The sequence below is a fragment of the Stegastes partitus genome, unplaced genomic scaffold (assembly GCF_000690725.1).
Source record: "Stegastes partitus isolate 25-593 unplaced genomic scaffold, Stegastes_partitus-1.0.2 Scaffold29, whole genome shotgun sequence".
Taxonomy (NCBI): Eukaryota; Metazoa; Chordata; class Actinopteri; family Pomacentridae; genus Stegastes; species Stegastes partitus.
In genome coordinates, this window is record NW_007577760.1 from 603192 (window position 1) to 627203 (window position 24012).

The 24012-nt window shown below is 40.0% G+C and overlaps 1 protein-coding gene across 1 annotated transcript in view; it reads left to right on the plus strand.

Moving 5' to 3' along the window:
* Positions 1-24012, plus strand: part of ctnna2 (catenin (cadherin-associated protein), alpha 2) — a 322230-nt gene that overhangs the window by 195072 nt on the left and 103146 nt on the right. The gene's annotated exons all lie outside the window — the stretch shown is intronic.

The following is a 24012-nucleotide window of genomic DNA, read 5'->3' on the forward strand; positions in this document are numbered from 1 at the left end:
TGATGTTTTTTTCTGTAGCTTTTTGTCCCAATTTCCTATTTTTAAATTTTTATTATTATTTTTTTTAAATTATAGAAACGGATTTGCAGTTAATAGGCAATACATTTATTCTGTCATTGTATCAAAATAAAGTTGGTGGAGGGAAAAAGGTGGGCCAGGATGCAATAATTGTGAATGTTGCCACAATTTTTTTAATCCAATTATCATATTTTGCGGAAAAATATACTTTCCCTAGATTTAATCCAATTTAGTATTTTGACTATGACCATCGAAGTTTTGACAGCAGCAAAGATATATTGGGCAGCAAAGGAAAGGGAAGAAAAGCTGTCCTTCACTTGATCTGGACATCTTGAAGTTTGAATCATCTCGGCTTCACCTTTGCTATATCCCCTCTTAGCTGTAATGGATAACTACACCATCAGCTAATGACATGGTGCACTATAATGACTTGACACAGCGAACAGGAGATGAGAGTATCCAGACCATCAGTTTAAGACTTTACTGTGAGAGCTTTGGCTCTTTGCTTTGGAGTTGAGGTCAGCACGAGTCTGAGTGAAAGTGTGACTGTATATTTGGGCAGGAAACACACACACACACACACACACACACAATCATACAGTCTGATAATTTTACAAAGTGGTGGTGGATAAGCATTTTTATTTTTTTTTAACTGATAAATAGCATTACTAAAAAAAAAATAAAAATGTTTTAGCTCAATTCATAACCATAAAAAACAAACAAAAAAACAAAAGTTTCATTATCTTACATTATTGTCTCTCACAGGCACTACTGATGCCTTTTTTTGTTTTGCCTAAAAAATGTTTTGGATGATTGCTGCGCGAGCAATTAGCTGATGATAATCGTGCTGAGCTTTAAGCACATAGTTTGCTTAGAGACATTTTGTCTGTAATATATATTTTTTGATTTAAGTATATTACATATCTTACATTAAGACTGTGTGTATTTGATCTTGTCAGTTAGGAAGCCATTAAGATTTTAAAACTTCAGGTACTAATATACGTTGTTATGCGAAAAACACATTTTGTATCCCGCCAGCAATGCCACACTGCTAGCTGTTGTGTTTTTCTGGAAACAACATCCGTCAACGTGCTGGCCTACATCTTTAAAAAGCCTTGCAGCTGTGGATGAAAGGCTTCAGTTTGTGGCGACGTTCGTCTGGACTTGCGAGTTTTGTTAAAGCATGTTCTGCAACCAAGCATGTAAAATTCCAATTAACGTCTAAACCCTGTGTCCTAAGTGAATCAGGTAACCACTTTACTTTTTAGGTTTCATAAACAGTTGTCCGTCTTGGTGTGTTTTGAGCAGAATGAATTGATTTAAGGGATCAAATAAGACTCAGAATTATCAGCATATGTGATTACAGGCTTCTTATTTAAGTCATTTACGGAATCAGAGAATGTCTGACTGTGTGAGTCCAACAAAACAAGGCAGATGATAACTAATTGGCCCGCTGCAGAGATAATGGTGATGGGCATCTATGAAAGGATTTTGTTGGGGTCGGTGGAGACACTTACACCGCAGAGTGGCTGTCAGTGGTGTGCTGAGGAAAACAGCAAGAGATGATTCTGCATCCACAATTCAGTGCGACTCCCAGCAGATGGAGGTTGTCTCAGTTTGAGAGGGTCACAAGCGGACAGAGGGTTAACATTGAGCTCATTCATTTCAGTTTTAGTGTTTGTTTTGTATTTTCTTTGATATTTTAGACAGCATAATCCCATTATATAATCAGCAACTGGGGATGAACTGAGGAACAGAAGAAATATTCTCAAAGATAAAGCGAGATAGCCGTGGGCATTTCTAATTATTACCATCATAGTCTTATCTCAGATATATATCTTCTAAATCAAAATTGTGAAGACAGTAACCCAGCGACGGCCTGTGTTCGTATGTATTCTGGGCTTTTTTACACAATATACAAAAAAACTCTTTTTTATTTTCGTATGATTTTAAAGAAGCTTATACTAACTGCAGCCGAGGTAAACAAAGCAGGAAAAACAATACCATCATAATGCTCGCTGGTGCGTGTGACAGGAGGAACATGGCTGTCGCTATGGGTTACAACTCCTTCAGGCCTGTGTTTTTTTACGTGATGCAAAGTTTGCCTGAGTAAACAATGCCAATATAGCACCGTGGGCATGATTAGGCCATGGTTGAGGCTCTGGAGGTGGGTAAAAGTCTGTGTTGATGTTTAGATGGAGGATTTTTTTCTTGCAGAATGAACGGCAAGCCTGGAAAGCTCTGGTATTTTGTCCATGGTGATGTGATATAGATACAGTAGATCATGACAAAAAAGAACGAAAAAGTCTGGAAAGGCCAAATTGGGCAAAGTAAAAAGAGTTTGTATCATTGATGGAAGGAAATAAACTGTGTGCCAATAAATCTAAGGGAGGCTTTTGGAAACAGCATGATCTTAAATCGCCTCGAGTTTTGTTTCTCTCCTGACACCAAAACAACGCGCTGCTCTGTGTAAATTGGGCAGCCATGTTAAAACATTTTGTTAACTTTCTTCATTCGACACAAAATGTTGCCGTTTCTTCTAACCTCTGTTACTTGTTTCAGTGCCATCCTTCAAATCTGAGACAGCTCGGGCTTCTTTTTAGTGTTGCTTGCAACAGCAAAATGTGCTAGTGTTGGATGAAGGGAAAGACCTTAACATTCTCCAGCTCCAATAAATCTCACTGAAGCAATTGCAATTTGCCTCGACAACCCGCATTGCCCGTGTTGCCTCTGCACATGGTTAAGTTGTCTTCTGCTTTCTGTATTTTCAGCATCTGGAATATTCTGCACAGCACGAGCACTTCAGTTTGTGCATTATTAGCATTAGAGAGCGGCCTAGAACCAGAGGGAAATGGGGAAAGTGATCAGCAATTCTATTTTTTTCCAGAGTTTGTGGTTTTCTTGTGATCCTCAGATTGCTCGATAATTTCCCTTTCCACTCCTTAATATTCAGTATTAATTAAGATTCTCCAGGCCACACTGTTTAATTGTTCAGTTCCACTGATCATGTGTCCACTGAAGCCTCTTGCTGTTGTTATTAGGGTCTTAGCTTAAGGTTTGACGAATTGCTTCTGCTTTCTGTAGTGATTCTCTCCACACCACAGTGGGCCTAAGCCACTTGGTGTACTTGTGACCAGGGTGCGAAATACAGTGGAGCCGCGGGGAGCTTGTCTCCTCTTAGTGAGACATGAGCTCCTCAGAAAACAGGATTTGAGAAACATTTGAGGGATCTTGACAGTCTGCTATTTTTACCATGCATTTCTATTTTTGTGCGTCTTCGAGAGCTATAATGTGTGATTCATGCATGATGGTGATTCATCATTAATTCACTTTATTAAAGATATCAACATCGGCGCTATCACCATTGAAGTGTTGCAGCACAGCATCTTAAACTTCACTCAAAGTAACTAAATTTTTAATATCAGATGTCATAACACAGAGCAGGAGAAGCAACAGTAGCTCGGTCCACATGCTGAGTTGCTAGTATTTATTTCTCTGATTTGTAGTCAGCAAACAGACAAAAAAAAATATAATATATATATATTTATATTTGGGCTGCAAGGTGGCGCAGTTGGTAGCGCTGTTGCCTCGCAGCAAGAAGGTTGCCGGTTCGCGTCCCGGTGGGGGCACCGGAATCTTTCTGCGTGGAGTTTGCATGTTCTCCCCGTGCAGCGTGGGTTCTCTCCGGGTTCTCCGGCTTCCTCCCACACAGTCCAAAAACATGTTGAGGTTAATTGGTGATTCTAAATTGTCCGTAGGTGTGAATGTGAGTGTGCTTGGTTGTCTGTCTCTAAGTGTGGCCCTGCGATGGACTGGCGACCTGTCCAGGGTGTCCCCTGCCTTCGCCCTAAGTCGGCTGGGATAGACTCCAGCCCCCCCCGCGACCCTAATGAGGATTAAGCGGTGTATAGAAAATGGATGGATGGATATTTATATTTGCTTTCTATTAGTAATAAAGTGGACTACTTTTATCACCCAGCCTCAGTGCCTCCATGCTGCTGAAAGACGCACAGCAGTAGCCACTTTTCATTTGTTTTGTTATTCTCATTATTCATATTCTTATTATAAGGAACAGTGATAAATACAAGCTAAGTCAAGTGTTCTATAAATGTTGTATTTCTTGTTTTTGAACGCGAAAAAGTAAAAAAAGAAAAAAGAAAGAAAAAATGCGACCTCCCCGAAAGCCACGGTACAGTTCACACACTTCTGGCGACCTCTCCGCGGCCTTGAGCGTGTTGTCCCTCTCTTTCATTGACTTGTTGTTTTGCCCAAAGAAATGCTCCTTTTATTTTGTTGCACCATTTTCTGTAAACTCTTCACAGCGTAGCGATCAAACATTCCAGGTGGGTGGCCATATCTAAGATGCTGAGACCTCCATGTCTGGTGCTGACAACCAGTGTTGGGTCAAAGAAAAGATCTATACCTGGAGAATCTCTCTGCTGAGAAACAGCTCTTTGAAGGACCCGGCTGGCCACATGACCAACAAGTGTTCCTCGTAAAGTCGCTTGATATTTATTTGTGCATGTGCTTAAAATATAAATCCATTAAGCTACGACGCAATTTTTACCTAAAAGGAAGCAGCAGAGCAAAAAAAGAAAACAAACAGTTATGCAAGAAAAAGGTAGTGGTAGAAAAGGGCAGAGAGAGAAAAAACTGTATTTATAATCAACTGTCAGATAACAGACGAAATTGATGAATATCAATACAGACAAATGAGAGGGGCAAGTGAAATACTACACTCGGTTGTCAGACTAACGAAGCGCACTGTCAAGTTGACATAGATATATAAATGAAACAACAAAAAACAAATACTGTCTGTTTGTAAGGGACATGTAAACAGAGAAAATAATATCACTGACTGTGACATTGCTACAAGGTCTCAGTTTGAGAAAGGCACTTTTACCGCTTATTGCACTATTTAACAGTCATGTTTGGCTCGTATGTTGAAAAAAAAAGCAAAAGCTACTGAGATATATATCTGCATCCCTGCCGGTGGTGCAACAAACTACATTTTGATCTGCTCCTACATCATGTTCTCACTTGTGTATTTGAACTTCTTCACTTGAGGTGCCAATTTGCTCCCAACCACCATTTTCTGGCAAAGTATACTGCCACAGTGTATGGGCACTGCAAATGCCCCGTATTCGGCTGCGAACAGCTCCGGTTTACGCTGGAGGTCATGGTCTGATGAAACCAGCAGAACCACATCATTAAAAAAGGAGAAATAAGATCCTAAGGTGAACAAAGCATACACTTGACGCTCATTCTGACATGTAATTACAGCAGCTGTCATTGGAAATTTGTTTACTGTCTGTGCTGTTTGACCCTACATTAATCATTTGCTGCGACACTGCAGAATACTTTAAATAATATTAATTACCATAAGTATTATATATATGTAATACATTTAGAAATTGAAATTGTTAGACCAGTAATTATCATAGTGTGTGTCTTGGATTGTGTTTTGGAAAAGACTCAACAGTTAAAGCACATCTGTGTGTGTTCGTCTGTTTGAGAGAGTGAGAATTAATATGCTTCTAAATTGCTTCCAGCTATGTCCAAAACAAGGTGTTCACAGCTCAGAGAGAGAGAGAGAGAGACACACACACAATGGTTTTGCAGTGTCACAACACAGAGCAGTCACACTCCCGGTGTTGGACATGCTTTTATACAGAAACAAGATCAGAATTCTTCACCCCGCCACCGCTGCTGCTAGAAATTTACAGCTACCTGCCACAGCCAGTTTTTCACCCACACTGGTGGAATGGTGTGTGTGGATTTTCCATAAACAGTATTTAATTCAATTACATGTTTTAACGTTTTTACTTAGTGTATTTCTTTATGCATTTTTGTTCTGGCTCTAATGTTTTTTGGCTTCAGAGACTACATCAAACAGTGCCTGTGACTAGGCTCTGTCTGCCAAAGGAACTTTGTTCAGCTGTCAGATGACGCAGAAATCCCACTGAGAGCCACCAAGCCCATTTTCAAAACCCGGCTCTTTGGAGCAGCGTGCCCCCACTTTTGATAACCCTGACGACTCTGGCCTATTGCCTCATCCAAAGCCAAACAAGCCTCTACATCCTTCATGTGTCCACTAACCTCTCTCATGTTGGGATGAAGCAGAGCAGAATGCAGCGAACAGACGAGCCTCTGATGCAAAAGGCTGAAACACTTGTAAATTTAGACTGAAAATTACTTTATCCCTATAGTGTCCCCGCTGCAGGGTAAGGTAAGAACACTAACCTAGAACTCTGTATAAACCTCCATTAGAGAGCTGCAGTGCAAAGGACAGGGATACAAGAAAAGTCCTTGGACTTCACATTAAGTCCTGCTTCTTGAACCTTGAATTGAAATTGCAATCATGAAAGACTCAGATGGAAGAGAGGCATAACGAGTAAAGGATTTAATCAATGCATCGTGCACAATAAAGGCAAACTTGAAGAAACATGCATCTTTGGACGATTGGACCTCATCTTGTCGTCCTCATCTTAAGGCCGTGTTGATGCCTTTAGATGTACAGGAAAAGACTGATGGGGTGAAGACGGATGCTGTAGATCTGGATGGATGTGATGTGAAGAAGGACCACTGATGATGAGCTTCGATTAAGATGTTGTGGAAATTAGACTCCATGAGTAGGGTGGAGGAGGGTTGCATCGATCGAACACTAAAATGATGGCGGACAGCAGCGAAGTACAGTTTTAAAAACAGCAGCAGCAAAGTGATTGTCTCGGAGACAGAAGTGGTGGCAAAATCTTATTGGTTCGCTCTGTCAGCTGATATGATGAGTTGGGCGTGGGAAGTGAGAAGATAAAAAGAGAGAGGCAGGGATAGAGAGAGAATGAAATAGTCTTCCTGACTGAACTTTTGCTAAGCTTCATTAGTTGAATTCTGTTACACACAAATGAAAGCTCTGTTTATTAGTCGTGCACTTACAACAGTTGTGTACTCGAAGCTCAGTTTTTGCTTTTCTTCATGCAAGGGTCTCCTTTAGGGTTTCATTCGGCATATAAATAGACATGCAAGTCTGCATCATTCTTTTGATCAATAGAACATTAAATGGCCTTCTGATATTGATCAATGTCTGATGTCATTGTCCTTTTTGGAATAAAAGCAAAAATCTTGTTGCCATCTGCACCCTATGTGGGCAGCAGCAACACATTGTACTATTTGTCTCATGAGAGATAATGTTTTATAAAGAAAAAAACTGGTGGAAAGTGAAACGCCTGGAACCTCCCAGATGCTCATTCACAGTTTCAGTGACATAGTTGATGATATTCACTGGAGCTCTCTTTCTCCTTTACTGATGTCTGACTTTGATAGTAATTAGTAGCATGATGTTCGGAAAACCGGATGGCACTGAAATTCATTATAGACACTGCAGGGGGTGACCTAGGTTTCCTAAAAATGTCTTTTGTCCTTACCTAACTATAGATCATGTCACACTTCAAATTGACCTTTAAAGATGCACACACACACACACACAGAGAGAGAGAGAGAGACAAAAAACAGAACAATTTAATTCAACAAAGCCATTACAAATTTTAAGGTATTAAGTACAGTATCTGATTGCTTTTTCAAAAAAGAAAATGGTAAATATAAAGTCATATCTCTTCATATATCTTAGCATGTCCTACCTATTACTGTTGCTATTCTATTTATAAGGTAGCTGACTTAATAATGTCTGCTTAATTACATCAAAACTATAACAAGGGAAGCATCATTATGCTTCACGTGTGATTGAACAGTTTGTGACTGCTTCACTAACTTTAACTTGCTTTTCTTTACTATTTGGTAAAAATTGATTTATCACTGCTACAGCAGCAGTTTTTTTTTTTTTCTTTTCTTTTTTAATACCAAATGCTGTAAACAATGGGCAATGAACAAAAAAAGCAACAAATATCACATCAGTTTCAACCAAAATACTACATCAACACAAGGCCCATAACATACACATATATTATCAAGCCGAACAGTCAAAAATCAATATATACTTTATATAGGCATTACCATTAGCAAGTATGTCCATTGCACCCCAGTTGAGTGCAGGTTTCCTAATGTCATTGTTTCTTTTTGCCTTATATCCTAATAGGTAATGTTTCATAAACCAATATACCTTAGACTGAACATGTTTCCCTCAGCTTTGCACAATTGAAAATAATGTCCCCATCTTTTGCACTACATAGAGGCAACTCTTAAAGTTCTACAGGTGGAATAAAATTCTCTAAACACTAATATTAAACACTGTCACTCCTCTTATTTTCTTCTTACAAGCTTAGATTTCCTGTAGCAGGCTGACATACTGATAACTTTGTAACCTCAGTATTAATTATCTATTTTTTTCAAAATCACTGCTAAATTGTAATTTAAGAGTAATTGATTATCTGTAGCTGCAAGGTGGCTCGATGGTTACCACCATTGCCTCGCAGCAAGAAGGTCGCCGGTTCGCGTCCCCGTAAGGACGCCTAGGATGTTTCTGCGTGGAGTTTGCATGTTCTCTCTGTGCAGTGTCGGTTCTCTCCGGGTTTTCTGGCTTCCTCCCACAGTCCAAAAACATGTTGAGGTTAATTGGTGATTCTAAATTGTCCGTAGGTGTGAATGTGAGTGTGCTTGGTTGTCTGTCTCTACGTGTAGCCCTGTGATAGACTGGTGACCTGTCCAGGGTGTCCCCTGCCTTCACTTTGAGTCGGCTGGGATAGGCTCCAGCTCCCCTAGTGAGGATTAAGTGGTGTATAGACAATGGATGGATGGATGGATGGATGGATGATTATCTGTAACATGAAATCTAATCTTTATCTGAACATTATTTACTTACATGTTGAACTTTGTAAAACAGTATTCTCTGATAACCCATGCTGCTCCATGTGCCAGGAGAGCATTCACAATGTATGACTTCCCCCCGCCCCATTCTGCTTCATGGACAGCATTTTGTCTTGTTGCGTAGGAAAAGCACAGGGGTAAATAAGCTGAACAGTAAAATGAATGATAGCTGAAGTCCATTTAGTTATTTTGGTTTCGGGTCCCGGTATTGTGCATGCTGGCTCACCATCACGCTGGCACACAAAACAAGCGACAGAGCCTTAATGTCATTAGCAACACCTCCGCTTTCCATTCTATGACATGTCAAAAAGTGAAAAAGCCCATTTGCAACACACATTTTTTTATTTTTTATTTTTTTAATTATTCATATTTTTGTTTATATTATATCATTTATCCTACCTTAAATTAATTGTGACAAACATATGTGCTTGCTTATTTTCAACAGGATTGGGCTTTTTGGTAAACTAGCATTTTCTATAAATGAGCAGATAGTGTGTTCAGCCTGACATATTCCTGAGTGTTTCAAGAATCCCGAGTTTTTCAAAACTAATTTTCGAAATAACGATTTGACAGAAACGTGTGTATAGAAAGGTCACATTCTCCTGTTGCCCCAGCTTTTATGAATTCCCACTTTTGTATGCAAAGTGTGCCCACAGTAGTTAACACAAACAAGCTCCCTCTACAAATATTGCGAAAAAATACTGAATGCCTCCTTTTTTCTTCATGCACACAAACGTATTTGATAAAAATCCTCAAACATTTTCCTTCCGAAGCCTGAGGTGAAGGGTATTCCTTTGTACCAGTAAGCTGCTATCCCTCCTGGATTGTACAACTAGCGAAGCAGTGTAAACACAGACTCATGTGCCCCAAGTGTGGTGTCTGCCCAACAATGAGCTTTTCTAAGAGATCAAAAATGCAGTCAGACATGTTTCAGCATAAACTACACTTGTTGTGTTGATCACAGCGAGGGGACATGTCACCCAACAGCAATGTCAGAAACAGTATGACTCTTTCATGTGCTTTTAACGGTTTGGGGATGACAGCGTGGTTCAGTTGTTGATGATACTGAAAAAAGTTGAAATGATGTCAGCTTTGTCCCATAATGCCGTGCTTTGCTTTGTCACAGGCACCACGGGAAGCAAGCGGGGTCACATTAGGAGAAGTTAGGTCAACTTCTATAGCACTTGATAAAATTACACTGACATCAGCTTAGTGGTTAAACACTGTAATCTTGCACTCAAGTGTCTGAGTGGGCTCGTGTTGGTGTGGCTGCGCGTGTGAGTCTGTGCGCATATGCTTGCATGTTGCTTCAGTGTGATAAATTGCTTGTCTTTTTTTCCAACACTCCATGGATTAAACTTTTCCGCCCCCATATATAGGTAAAATTATCAATAAACATTTGAAAGATAGTCCGATAAATAGCAAAGCAAGCGCAATCCAGTCTACGCGCTCAATAATTGTATCCTGCGGACTGAATTCTGCCAAAGTAATATTCAGTAATTGTCTCACAGATTACACAGTTTCACATGGTAACAGCACAGAACCCAGGCTGCGCTCCTGAATCATTTATTACTAATGTTTATCACTAAAGTAGAACACCTGTGTCTAAAGCACTTTCACCATCTTTCTCTCACCGAGAATTTAGTACAAACAAGCAATGTCCTTTCTTTTCACAGAGGGAATCCCCAACAATGGATTTTTATGATGAAACTGGGTTGTGGAGGTTGTGCTTTATTAATCCTCATGAGATCCCCAGTGTTCTGGTCAAGAGCAATGAAAGGATTATTCCTTTTTTGTTTTGTTTTGTTTTTTTTTGCAGCGGGCAAAATGTCTGTTATAAAAATCAATTAAGACATTTATTTTTGAGCAAAAATCAAGTCACCGGAGTCAGCAGAAAAGTATGCAGATTCCCCTTCTTTCACAATGCCTGCACCCGCTGGGTAGCTAACGTTAACTAGCCACAGTCTGCAGATATTAGGCAGGTGTCTCGTTGAAACACAAACAGCAGGAGGAGATGAATCGGTGTGCTCTGTCTGTGCTGAAACGGATTATTAATGTGGATGTCCACGCTTTAGTTTTGGCCTCTAGCACTACCGGTCCATAGGTCTTTGGAATAACCTGTACTCTCTCAATATGCACAGTGTTGCAGGTGGTGCAAGGCTTTTATTATTCTTCTCAACTGTCTTGCACTTCACCTCCGAAAAATATTTTATATCTGTTATGTTGTAGTGTCCGTTACACTGCAGGAAAGAAAATAGTGATTCTGAGTTAGGTTCAAGCTTAAAAACTTCAAGATTTAATTTTGATTTATCCTTGTCACCAAGCCCTAACTGAAATTACTGCACATCTACCAGTTTAAGAGGAGTAATAATTTGCTTTACCACATTTAGTGTACATCATGGCTTAATTTTCTCTTCAGTCAGCCTGACTCATTGATTGAATCTCCTTTATTTGAGAAGGTCACAAGGCCAATTATTACCATTTATATGACTTATTGATGTGCGTTTCAGTACAGATATTTACACCATATAGGTGTTAGCATTTATCTATCTTTGTGTTCGGGCTTTTAAACACCCACACAGTCTTTAAAGCGGATTTAGCCACGTTGAATTGTATCAGTAGCTCAGGCATTCTGTTGGTGAAATCTAAAAATGTAATTAGAATGAAGTGAGACTTGACCTCTTTTCCTTCTAATGTACAAGAGACAGGTGACATTGCACATTTAAAAACAGGGCGTTCTGACTGTAAGTGTTGACAAGGATCTTCTCTGTCTACTCTGACACGTCTGCAAGAGTTAATTCAGCCCAAAAAAAGTGTAAATTGCACCTGCGAACATTATCTACCCTGTCAGTGTCTATTGGCTAACCTGACCACATCGCTAATGTACAGATAACTACATCCCAACCAGATCTGCTTAACGTGACATTACATGATGACACATCCCCAAGCCATACTCAGTAGAAGCAAAAAATACAGTGGTTATCACATCATAGGACCACTGGATTCAAAACTGCACTCTTGATTAAAATGCAGAGTGCTGTCTCTGGCAGCAGACAATGGCAGCTAAATCCTCTGACAAGAAGAAGAATTCTCAGCCTCGCTTCCTCTCCTCGCCTTTCTTTGTGCTTGTGTGTGTGTCTATGCGTGTATTGTGTTCAGTGTCTAACTGCTTAAAAATGTTTTGCATGATTTACTTTCTCCACCCCAGTAATGTCAGCCCTAGAAATCTGGAGCTGAATCAAAATCACCCTTTGTTTACGGAGCCATGAACTTGTTGACAAACTGCTAAACTCTGGCAGTGTGGGTGGTACTTTCATGAAATTATTTGAAGCTTAAGAGCCTTCCGTTCAGGGGCATAATTTTAATCAGCAGCCACTATACAATATGTGGTCATGATGGCCTTTTAAAAAAATACCAAAAGCATAACTGAGCATGAGCTTTTATTTGCAACATTTTCCTAATGCCAGTGTTGTGTTCAACTATAAATATAGCATTTTCAGCTGCACGACTATCCGGCCGGCTTGTACCTGTGGTGCGTAATGAGGACCGCCTTTTTTTTTGACACCTGGGTGACAAACCACTGGCTACATTAACTGTTGGCATCACTCTGTTAAAGTTGCCTTAGTTCTGACATGATTCATCATGTCATGTTTCTATCACTTACAGTCTTTCATGGCTGCCTTGTCGACCAGATGAGCCGTACATAATTAAGATGATAATCCATGGCAGGGACCTGACCCTGTCACAGCATCGAAAATAAGGCTGACCAGCCGGGGGGCACACTTCACCCTCCTTGTGATGGCCACCAGTTCCTGTTATGCTAGTCCCAGATTACTCATACTTTACAGGAGCAGAGCACACAGTAGCAACATATCGGACAAAGTTTTGCAAACACACTGCTGGATTTACAGAAAACTTTTTTTTATTTTTTTAAATAAAAAAATAACTCATGCTCTTTATTTGCTATTGTGTTTTGATAATTTGTCGAGTAGACTATGGGAGAAAAGTCAAGGTATAAATGTGTTAAGGCATCCAGGATGTGACACAGAGAAGAAACTGAATGAGAGAAGTCTGCAAAGGCTGCTGTGGCTTGTTGAAAAAAACAACACGTAAGACATCCAAAGAGTTTCTAGAGTGGTGCCTTTAAGTCGGACCGTATACCGCACTATAACCCGAGTAGGACTTTGTGGACAAAAGCAGAAAAGGACACTGATATTGAACAAAAGGCACTAAAAAGCAAGACGAACGTTTGCCAAAACTTTTACAGATAAGCCAGAGTCTTTCGGGGATAACAGAAAAGTACAGAAGTAGAGCTCTTTGGGAATGCAATGCAGCCGTTTGTTTATAGGCAACAAAATGAAGCGCATAAAGAAAAGAACACCCTGCCTACAGTAAAACATGGTGGAGGTTCCATCATGCTGCAGGGCTGCTTTGCTGCCTCTGGTACTGGAAGCATTGAATGTATCAAAGGGATGATGAAATCAGAAGGTTACCAAGATATGTTAGAGCAAAACGTGTTACCCAGCGATAGAAAACAAGGTTTGAGGCGAAGGTCTTGGTTACTCGGCAGGACAATGACCCGAAGCATGCAATGAACAGCACAAAAGAATGGTAGAAAAGAAAATAATGGAGTGTTTTAAACTGCCCAGCAATAAAATCATTTCCATAACCCCACTGAAATCCTTTGGAGAATTGGCCATTGTGAAAAGGACTCGTACCAAGAGCATGAATGCAAAGCAATGGAGGGGTGGGAGAAACTACAAGAAGGAAGGTGCACAACCACATATTAATGAAAGGGTGCCTAGAATGTGCCTAAAACCTTGGACTTAAACAAAGTGTATTCATTTGCATTTATTTTTGAGGATTTTCATGAGCTATGTACTTGGAATTCAGGCGTGCCAATAATTTTGAGCAGCAGAACTAATGATTATCATCGTAGGCTTCATTCACACCATCTTCTGTGGTGAATCTCAGTCTGGTAGGTTATGGAAATCTTGCTACACCAGCCATTTTAATCGCCCAAGAGCTGCCAAACACACATAAATTAGGGTCCATCGTATGTAAATAAAAGACTGGTGCAGCATGTCCTTGTTTCCACAACTGAATCAATTTATCAGTCTGTGATCAAATCAGTGCTCATTTAGATGTTGTGCGACAGTTTAATAAATCAGCTGTAGAGAGGTTCATATGTCTCTCCTAGTGTTTGAATCGGTGCCGTTTCCAAGACAGTTTGATAAATGACGGCCAATATTTTCAAGGGTGATGTCTGCATGTCATTTCCTGAAAATACTGGCTGGGCTCTAGCAGCTGTGACCATTGTACGAATACATTTTCTAAGTCAGCTTAAGGAAGAGAATAGATGTCCTTTGAAAAGACATCAATCCCCAAACACCCACCATGACAGTAAGTCCTGTCCCCTGATCCATCCTCACGCAGTGCACTTACATCACTTCCAGATATTCTGTGGCTTTACTGTTCCTTATTCCTCGCAACTAATAGCAGTAACAACTGTTAGTGGCTTGCGCTGCAGCTTGGCTGGACTGACAAAGCCCACATGAAAGGATAGTGGGAGACATAATCATTCCACCAGTTCAGCCAGCCCGGCAGTCTTTGAAGCGGTTGCACCCTGCATCATTACAGCATTGGGAACACCCTGTTGTCTAGCGCTATACAGTATATCTGTGTTTGTGTATACAGTAACTGTTTCCGCGGTGGGCTCAGCTGCCTCAGACAGTCGCTGCATTACTGTTATCATGCTATCATTAGCAAGTTTTTATTTGATCCTCTGCTGGCTCCATTTTGCTGCCAGACCTGAGGCCGTTTTTTTTTTTTTTTTTTTTCCTTTTTTTCCCAACCACCCTAATCCCTGATTAGTGATACCTACGAAACAGCAACCCACCCAAAGGAGCAGCTTGAGTCATCATTATCCGGGTTTACAGAAATGCTCATATCATTCTCTATAACCCTTCCTTACCGCCACCTTTAAATTAACAGCAAAGAGATAGCAGCTCTTGGGAACTCGTTCACTGGTCACCCGCTGTGTATAATTTGAATCTGTCCTTTTGTGTGTGCGCTTGCGTCACTGACATCCCCACCCGCCCTCCTTACCTCCCCATTACATGTCATTTGTGAGAAGCAGTGTAAAAGATGAAATGGGACCGAAATGAATCTGTGTCTGAAAAACTTGTTTTCTCGTCAGTCATTTCAGGTTTCAGCAGCTATCTCGCTGACTTGTAATCCTGGGCTCTACACAGTATAGTTAAAAGGTCACGTAGTGAGTGGTGGGTTTGACAGTTGCGAACAATGAGCCGAAAGAGACCATCAGGCAAGCAGGAATGGAGTCCGTGGCAACTGTGAAGGTGGATAATGTCTAGACACAACAGTCTGCTCCCTTATTTATCTCTGCCTCTGCACGTTTTTTTTATCTTCCGCTTTTTTGCTCAAAGAAATTCATGCGATATGTTTCTGTGCACAGACAGCTGCACCTTTGATACATTTTGATTGAACTATACGTGCCATTGGAAATTCAAGGCACAACAGAGACATAATGTATCAGTCGTCATAAACTAGCTGAAATGTGACTCTTTTCCTGACAGCATGCTGCATATCCAGCTTAAAAACTGTGACATACTGTAGGTAACTCCCTTACCCATTTATTTGGTTCTGAGTAGAGCTGCACAAAAAAATCGTTTCAGCATTGACATAGCGATATGCACATGCGCAATGTGAAGTCACGCAAGTTAACTGAAACACATCATGTAACAACTTTTTGTGCTGCTCGTTACAAAAATAAAACTCCCACAGTTCTCATTTTCCATGACTAATCTGCAAGAGAAGTCTGTATGATAGAGCATCATCTTTTTTTCTCTCTCTCTTTCTTTTGTGCTTTTATTTACAAGACATGGAGTTTGTTGTTGTTCCACATGTTCCACATGTGCACAGGAAAAGGAGAGAGACACTGAAAAAGTTGTTTGCAGCAAAAGAATGCAACACAAACAATGATGATATTGACATTTTACTATGTTCCACACATCATAACCTGCTTGGTTTCAACTTGAGGAACTTAGAAGGCCTTATTGCACTCTTTTCAAAGTAATTTTTGGTCACACACCTGTCTGAGTTGTGCACATTACAGTAACTGAGCAGGAAGACCGGAGGCTCCTGTGATAGCACAGCACTGCGGCCACCTCGACATCCTGCTGTTAGCCTTTAGTGAGGCGTTAAGGGGACTGGGGTAAATTATAGTGTGTTTTGATTGGCAGAAGTTCAGCAAGTGAGGTGTTTTAGGTAGAGTTTATATTTTGCCACTAAATTCTAGTGAATTTTGATGTAAGCATATGTATATTCGAAGGAATGTTGCACAGCATGGAAGTACAAGCAGCGCTATGGTTATTTAAACGTGAAAGTGCGAAATATTTTGTCTCTAAGTCAATGAATAATGTGGTAGATAGGCAAATCATGATATCAGCATGATCAAACTAACCATGGTTATCATTTTGACTGTAATTGTGTAGCCACAGTCAGTTTTATTGAAATATTTCTGCGACAAAAAGGATGCTGCTGACCAAAATTAGTACTCTGTTTGCAATGTCTTAAGATTGTTTCCACTATGCGAAGCAACACAACTAATTTGTTTGACCATTTAACTCAGCACCTCAAAGCTCTGTATGATGAGTGCAAAGCTGGATCTGAATGCCATCCAAAGCAAAAAAGATTTTTTTTTTTTCTTTCTATCTTTTTTCTTTTTCTTTTTTTGTCTTGTTTGTTTTAATTTGCTACGCAGATGCACCCCCCTACAAAATCACTGGAATCATTGTGGAATGACTAATTCTTGCCATTTTCATATCACAGTATATATTACATTTACGTGACAGCCACAGTCAAAACCACTGTTAACGCACTATTTAACGTATTAGATGTGGTTCAGGTGGACATAGGTTCAGGTGTACGTAGTTGAGGGGTTCAGGTAGGGCCATACATGTAAATGAAAATTACTGCAGAATTTGACCCTCACAGTAAAATCTGTTTTGTGTCCCCTAATTGATGTCATTGTTTGGTTAGATTGTTACAGGACGTCGGGGAATGCAATGATGCAATGCAGGGAAGAGAACACAATGATGAAATGGGATTATGTCTGCCAATATTAAGAACAGGTCCTGGAATTGGATTGACCTACAGTAGCTCTGTTTCAGGTGTTCTAGCCGATTTGTAGCATTCGGCTTTTGCTGAAGCTTTAGTCTTTTCAAAAACCAGTCCCGCACACCCACAGACAGCCACGTCATGGTTGTGTATGCATGCATAGGTAAGTGTGTGTGTGTGTGTGTGCGTGTGTGTGATAAATTGACTTTTTTCAGCTCTGCGGTGAAACAAAAGTACATCAATGATACTCAAACCTTCTTCTCACCCCATTGACTCATTTTTTTTCTCTTTACCACAGCTCTGCTCTCACAGATATCACACCGCTCTCTTATTTTCTCACCCTCTCTAACCTATTCTCAGCCTCTCCCTCCCTCGCTTCTCTTCTCTCCTGCTGCCCTTCCTTCAGTCCCTCCCTCGCAAACTACTTGCTATTCAGTTCAGGGAGGCTGCAGGCAGCATTGCTCTAGCTCCCCATACTGCTGCTGCAGGACTAGACTTTTTTATTCCCTGCTCTCTCTCTTTCTGTCTGATAACCAGACATTTCCCCTCACTCCTTTTCTTATTCTCCTGAAACTATGCACCTAAAACCTTGGCTTACATCCCACCGCACTTAATATTTAACCCTCTCCATTCTGTCCATGCTCCTATTCTTTTTTTTTATTTTTGTTGTTCTTTTAACAGCGCTTGAACTATGAAGAGATGAGGAAATCAAAAACACCACGATTACTACGGCAGAGTTTCAGCGTGTTTATTTCTTTTAGACAGTTCACGTTGTAGGTTCAGGAAGGTTTCTTTTCAAGTAGGCCAACCACTGACTCGGTAACTGACAAACCTTTCCAGGCTGTTGTGGGATGGTTTCCTTTTACTGTTAAAAAAAAAAGAAAAAGAAAGAAAGAAGGAAAGAAAGAAAGAAAGAAAGAAGAAAAAGGAGGGTAATAGTTTACAGCTTCGTAGTGCCATTATACTGAATCAGACAAAAGGGAAATGGATAATAAAGTCTTAATGGTGCCTGTTGCCCTCATCTATGTGAAACGGCTATGTAAGGTCTAAATTTTCTCAAACTGGTTTGCATCCATGAATTCACGACCTTGGTTCAGGTTATGACAGATTTATACATTACAGCCTTTTTTCAGTTTTTAAGCAGGGCTTTTGAAACCATCCGAACAAGGCAGATTTTCACTTAATGTGTGCTTCCCGAGACCAAAGTGCGCATTTTATTCTTGGTAAAAGAAAAAAAAGTACAATCAGATACTTTTTTGTTCACATCTGGCAACTGAACAAAGGGCACGCTGAGGAGATAGACATGCAAACAGATGCCCTTTGCTTTGTGTGTGTTTCTGTTTATTTTTTGTCAGTTTCTTCCGCTGCTTCTGTCTCTGCTGCAGTTTCTGCTTTGTGCCTTATTTCTCTCTTTTTACTGTTTCTTTTTATTTATGTCAACTTTTATTATTATTATTATTTGTGCACATGTTGAAATGATCGCTTATATAAAAGTGAAGTGTCCAGGGTCCAATAAAGGGACGTCCCCACGCCCTTGAAGTTTTAGATGTGTACCGTTGCAACATTCTGTGTTTGATTCTGGCTCAGGACCTCTGTTGCATGCCATCCACACTTCTTTCACTCTCTGTGCCATTTGATGAGACAAAGGCAGCATGTGCACCACCTTGTCTCATGAGCTCTCTTTCATTTAGCTAGAATATTATACTTTATGTACGGATCAATTTATTGTTATTTCCAAAGCTTTGCCACTCAGGGTTATATTTTGGGTTGCACAAGGCTAACAGTTAACCACGTATCCATTCACACATTCTGTGTTTACTCGACCCTAAATAAACTGCTCATTATGCCTCCGCATCAGCAGCAGCCATGTGAACGCTCACTTTAACTCAAAGATGAACTGATCTCGATTTGGTGGTCAAAAGTCACTGACCTCACAAAGCACGTTTTTGGCCATAATTTAGGAATACATGAGCTTATTATAACAAATTCTTGCAAAAATGTCTAAAAGGACAAAATGATGAAGCTGTGACATTTTATATCCAAAAAGGTTGAAGGTCAGCTCCACCGCGGCATCATAAATGTCCTTTAAAAATGCTTTTCCGGCCATTATTTAACACCATTACCCAAGAACAGGAAGGCAGATTCTGGCTGTGTTTTACATTTGGACGGACACTGGTTTGATGACACTAATCTTGGCCATCATGATTGTATAGATCTTCTTTGCTGTCGAGTTGAAGACGTGTGTGAAGTGTTGGAGAACTTGTAGCAGCTTTGTAGCAACATCTATATTCTCTAAGTGAAAACAGCGTGTTTCTTGCTGGAAATTATTCACTGGAATCATAAATGTCAAAATAGTGATAACTTCTATTTCACCCCCCAAAAAAATAAACTTAATACATTTCATTAAATTCCTCCAAAGTGTTCACTACATATTTAATATGAATTTGGGCAGACATGGATACTAAACTGCAACTCGCCTGGTTGGTGAAGACATACAACCGCGAGGCAGTAATTCTAGTTTCATACTTACGATGTGCTTGATGATAAGCCAGATGCTTCCTCTCATCCACAGCCTGCTTGACCACAGATGCTAATAGCCAGTGACAGGCTCACAGTCTAAACATGAGCCAGTGTAATGAGAGGAGTAAGCAAACGGCATCAGCCATTAAACATAAGAGGGTCTGTGCCAGAAGGCACTCCGGCTCCTCCTCAGGCAGTACCGTTCAAGGCTATATTAACTCTAACTGACAAGAGACTGCCAGGCTCAAACAGCACTGTTACAGATACTATGGGCAACCATGTGAAAGGAGAAAAGAGAAGACGATCCAGGATGCGCAGCACATAGGAGGTTGGGAGTGCACTGGCTGTCCTGAGGCTCTGCACAGGAGCTTTGCATTCTCATTCATTCTCTCATAGCAGAATCTTATTCGGCTTAAAAAGTGCACGTGTGTGTGCTGTTATCACTAAATAACTTTATGATTTTCTAACAGCATCCTAACAAATGCTGGAATGGAACCTTGGATATTTAATTTTGTGCTAAACATGGTTTAAAAAAACAAACAAAAAAATACATATAAATAATGGTTGACCCATTAAGACTTAAGGCCCCTTCTAAACACAACCACAGGTACAAGCATGTGTTGCTTCAGGTCTTCGTAGATTAGGAGTGTGATAAAATGTACTATATTTATAGTCATTGATCAAGCAAGCATTTAGTCAATTTACGACGAATACAACCAAAGATTTTTGGTAATGCTGGTTGAAATTTGCTTCTGATGGGTTTGTAGTTGTACAGGCAACCTGAGCTTTCTTTTGGCCTTTCTCAAAATTACAACTAATGTGTACAATTAGTGGAACATAAAGGAGAATAAATAACATGTAGTGCACCGGGGATTACGGGCTAAGAGCCACTGTCTGAAGTCATTATCACCTTCATTAAACCTCCTCATTAAGAAAAAAAGAAAGAAAAAAGTGAGTTGGTCAGACCTATGTGCATGTCTTTTAAAACATTAGTACGGCATTCATGTATTAATCAAAGCCTACAACAAGTTGGTTTTATTTATTTTTTTATCTTTTCAACATTTAATTTCAGTTTTATTTTACGATATACAACAGAATAAAACTATGTCCAGACAGTCACAAAGATAGGCCAAACCATGGAAAGACCTGGAAGGCAAGGTGTAGAAATAATGCATCTGGTCAGTGTCATGCAAAATCATGTGTACTGTGCAACACTGCTCATCACAAACTACCGTTTTGTTTTTTGTTTTTTGTTTTTTTTCAGCTTATTAAATTGTCATGGATCCAAGAGGAGGTCAAAAAATATTTGAGTTATCTTGTTTGTATATAATAAACTTTTGTCAGGGAATACATCAAAATGAAAATAACAACAAAATGCTTTATTTTTGTGGAGGCCTGCTTCCACAGTGATTTGCCTTAACAGTGTGAAAATGGCTAACGCTCGTCTTTGCCTTCTTTTAAGTTGGCCGGCAGCAAAACGACATCACAGTCAGCATGCGGTAAACATACATCCCAGCTGACTGATATCATTATTTCTAAACAAAGAACACTGAAACTGACTGCAGGTTGTGCTGTATCTTTACCTGTATTGACAATTAAAATTTCGTAACAACTTTGCATGTTGCTGCTCCAAATAAATAAATGACGGAGAAAACTGGAGCACCAGTTGGAAACCTGATGCTCCAGTTTTTTCCCCCCTTTTTTTTTTAAATCCATGCAGGTGAATTGCTGACGCAGAACCGCCTGTGGTGTGAATGTGAGTGTGAATGGTTGTCTGTCTGTATGTGTTAGCCTTGTGATAGACTCAGATAGGATCCGTCCCCTGCGGATATCAATAATGGATGAATGGAAACACAAAATGGCATGTAATCTTTTCATCTTTCCAGCTTTTTTTTAAAATGTGTTTAATACCTTTGACCCCCTCAGAACAACATGCAGCTAATTGGCCCTTTTAAATGTATGTGCACACACTCAGAAAAATATGGATTCATAACCTCCCTTGTCTTCCTCTCGCTGTGCTGTGAATGATATTTATTCACTTATTTGCTGCAGCATTTCATCGTGCACTCCACTCTATATCTATGAGTATCATAGGAGTTTAGGATGGCTTTAATGAGGTTATGTTATGGAATCTATTTCTGTACTATGTTGCTCTGTCATCTCATTTAAAAGAAGAAAAAAGAAATTCTAATCAGAAGCGCTCATCTTGAAGTATCCTTCCGGCCGCAGGCGTTCTAGCGTGTTTTCTTTTTTCGGTATCCTGTAATCAAACTAGCTGATAGCCACCGCTGCACCTCTTTAAGTTGCACTTAATGAGAATAAGTCAAATTGGCCCATCTGTGGCACTACAGCTGAGAGAGCACAACTTATCTTAATGAGGATCTAGCTACCCATTATCTGCTGGTAACCCGACCAACATGTTACCACTATTATTATCCCCCCTCCCCCAGCTCGCACATACACAAACACTTTCTCATCCTCTTGTTATCAGCTTGCCTTCCCCTTTAAGCCTGCTGCAGACAGTGTAACCACATTGGACAGTAATTGTACCTCTCGCTCCTGCCTAATTGAATTGACAAGGAGCCGGAATTGATATCATTTAACACATTGATCTTGGGAGACAATGAGACACAATGCCTTATGCCCCCCCTCCCTTCCACCTGACTGGTGTTTTCTTCCCTCTGATTCATCTGCCCCTTCCTTTGATTTGCCATGTTATTGCCTATGAATTACCAGATTCATTCCTCACTTTGTTCGCTACCTCTCAGATTCAGCTTTTTTATTTTTTTTTGCCATTGTCATTTTTATTGCATTACTTTCAAGGGAGGCTCATAGGCGTGGAGATTTAAAAAAAAAAAAAAAGAAGAAGAAGAACAATCAGTTAATAAGTGGATGCCTTCCTCGTTTCTTTTGATGCGTCCAAAAACTATTGGTTGCCAGCATTATTTATTAATTTCTTTGTTGCCTGAAATAAAAGCTTTAGACATTTATTCCACATAATGTTCACAAATACCATCAAATAAACGTAGAGAACAGGCTGGATTAAGAAATCAGGGAGCCAAATGGTAAAATGTGTTATTCTCCACTTCTTTCAAAAACATTGATCTACAAATTCACACAGTGCACTTCTATATCTGATGCTATCGAAATAATACTTGAATTGTTGAAGAACAGTTGAACCTTGCCTCTTATTTTACATTTCAAAATAACTGTCAAAATAGGCCGTCATTGAAATTGCCTTTTGCACACTTTTGTTATACATTATTTGCGCTACACTTCACATCGGACTTTTCTACTTAGACATATTGCCCTTATTGTACATTTTGCATTTTATATTTCCTTATTGTTTATTTTTGCTTATTTGTCAGTATTTACGGTGGCGGTAACTTTACTCTTTGTGCTGTAAAGTTTCTCCTTGGGGATTAATAAAGTATTTCTATTCTGTTCTATAACTGGGAAAAGGAAAACCAGCATTCCTGCATCCACATGCGGCATTCTTCCACACACTATTCAGCTGGTGCAGACACTACTATATGTCTTATGTCATCATTACAGGGTTTAAGGTCAAAAATGCAGCAAAACAATTTGTAGTGCACCACTGAATTACACACTTACTTTGGAAGGGCCTGAGAGAGCGAACACACTCAGAGACCCTCAGTCGCTTCACCAGCATTTACCGTCCACCAGCCGTCTCCTGAGTGGGTAAGAATAACTCCACTTCCACTGCCTCCATTACCCCACACACTAGATGCTTATTTTCAGGCACCCTCTTCTGTCTTCCTCTCCCCAACAGAGAATGAATGAGTGCACACCGGGGGGTGGGGGGGTGGAAAATAATGGATGGGGACAGTTGGGAACATTGTCTGCAAAGCACCATGGGGAATTATGTTTACCAGAAAACCAAACATGCACATTCCATTATGTGGCAGTCAAAAACTAAGCAATCAATGTTGCTGTATGGGAGACAATTGAATCAACAGCCAGCCGTGTTGTCAAGCTTTTAATAGCGGTGAATTGGAGAGCACAATTGCTTACACGTACGGGGCACACCTGGATAGGAATGGAAGAAAGTCAAATAGATTTCCAGATAAACATGTAGTCACGTGAATACAGTAATGTGACTCAGCTTGTTTCTCACACGAGTGTGCACGCACCTATCAAACACTGCACTTTTGACCGAGCCGAGCTTAATATGAGCCCGACACATTGACTAACCTATGATTCATCATTGTACGCTGCCTTGCATATAAAGTTTGTGATGGGGGATTCATGCGTAGTGTTTTTAATTGGGTGTTTTATGTTTTGCAGAAAACCCAACATGAGCAATACATTTTTCATCCCATGGTGAAGGAGCTTTGACATATCAAAGCAGTAGAGTAATTACAGTATAAGGGAAGCATATTTTTAGTAATTGTAGTCTTCTTGACTTACTGGAACTGTCAAAAGTATGCTGCATTGATCTTAAAGATTCAACATTAAACAAAAGGCTGTGGAAGTTCTAAGAAAATATACACAGGA